Here is a 1,639-nt window from a genome sequence, read left to right on the forward strand (position 1 = left end):
TGCTTTTCTTTCTATTGTCGGAAATTCTCAACCTAAATTTCAAGCGGGACCATAAAAGGTTTGCGCTCCAGATATGAAATCCTGTGGCAGTAGCTGTGCATAACAGCCGGCTTTAGCAGCAACTTTGGACCATCTGCAGGAGTGTAGTTTCCGGTGGATATATCACCGTCGAGGCTCAGTGAGCTCATCGCGTGCGCGCGGCTGGGTCCCGACGACCAACGCCGCACAGCGGTGGGCAAGTGGCGAACGTGGGCCACAAGTCGACTGCCCGCGCAGGTCCGCGACTTTGAGTGGCGCAGGCGCTGGGGCGTCTTGCCCACCCGATCGCGGCTCGCTTCGTGGGGGGTCGTACCGGACAGTCGTTGTCCCAACTGTGGCGCCCCCGAAACGGCGCGACACACTTTTTTCCAGTGCCCGGTCGCCAAAGTTATGTGGCGACTGGTGCAGCGTATGTTTTCGGTTCGAGTTGGGCCGGGTGTCCGGCAACCGCGGAGCCACTTTGGCAAACTTGTTTTTGTATGTGCCCTTTTTGTGCTGTGGCGACGCCGCTGCCTTGCCGAAGCCCGCAGGCAGCCGGCGAGAGCGATGTATCCAGCGCTGCAGAACCTCCGCCTCCTCCTCTGGGAATTCTTGTCTGACCGACTCGCACTAGACGGAGAGGAGCGGTTTCTGCAGCGCTGGCATACAAGGTTTTATGTTGTAAGAGATGGCAGAGTTGGCCTGCCAGCTCTGCTCTATTAGTGCCTTTTGTGTTGGTTGTATTTTTATGTATGCGACAGGGGCGAGAATGTCGCTCCGAGTTCCCCCCCCCACACCCCCCCCCCCTGGAGTGGAATAGTGTGAGGTGTTACTAGTGTACAGGATAAGGGGCCGAGACCTTCCCCCCCCCTCCCCCCTTCGTTGTTGGAGTTTTTCTTAGTGCCGGGGGGATACCCGGTCTGTGTTTGGCTATGTGCTTTCGTGAAGTGTTTGTTATTATTACTGCTTTGTCCCGAAGTCTCACGATGGCACCAATTTGTTACGTGCTTATGTGAGTGCAGTGTTTGTGTTTACTGCGTTGCCGCGAAGTTTTCGCCACGTTACCTTTATGTCCACTCTGAACCGTTTGCCTCATTTGTTCATGTAACGTTTGGCCGGTACAATAAACTTCCCTTTATGTAGTTTCCGCGGTTTTCAACCCGGCGTGCTTCTCCCCTATGGACCCACTAGAACTTTCTTGGAGAGAGAGAGAGAGAAACATTATTGTACAAGGAATTCGGGGCACGCCGCAGGGTCCCCGCGCGACCCCACTGCACTCAAGTGTTTATGTTCCTATGGTCCATAACACTGGCAGCCCGGCCGGTGGCGATGGTCTGCACGGCTTGGTCCTCCGAGCGCATCAGGGTCTCCCAGTCCTCCCAAGTCTTGAAGTTCTCTAGGTCCCGCGGGGGAGGTTCCGCCGGGCAGAGGGAAAGGATGTGGAGGGAAGAGGCGAAGGGTTCTGGGCATAGGGCGCATGCCGGAGTGGGGAAGGAGGGATGGTAGTGGGCTAGGGTAAGGGGTGAGGGAAGAGAGTGTGTCTGTAGTCTGCGCCAGAGCGTTGCTTGTTTGTTATCTATGGAGGGGTGGGGCGGGGGGTAGAGCTGGCGTGAGGCTCTGT

This window comes from Amblyomma mixtum, chromosome 2 (assembly GCF_055824585.1).
Source record: "Amblyomma mixtum isolate Tamu chromosome 2, ASM5582458v1, whole genome shotgun sequence".
Taxonomy (NCBI): Eukaryota; Metazoa; Arthropoda; class Arachnida; order Ixodida; family Ixodidae; genus Amblyomma; species Amblyomma mixtum.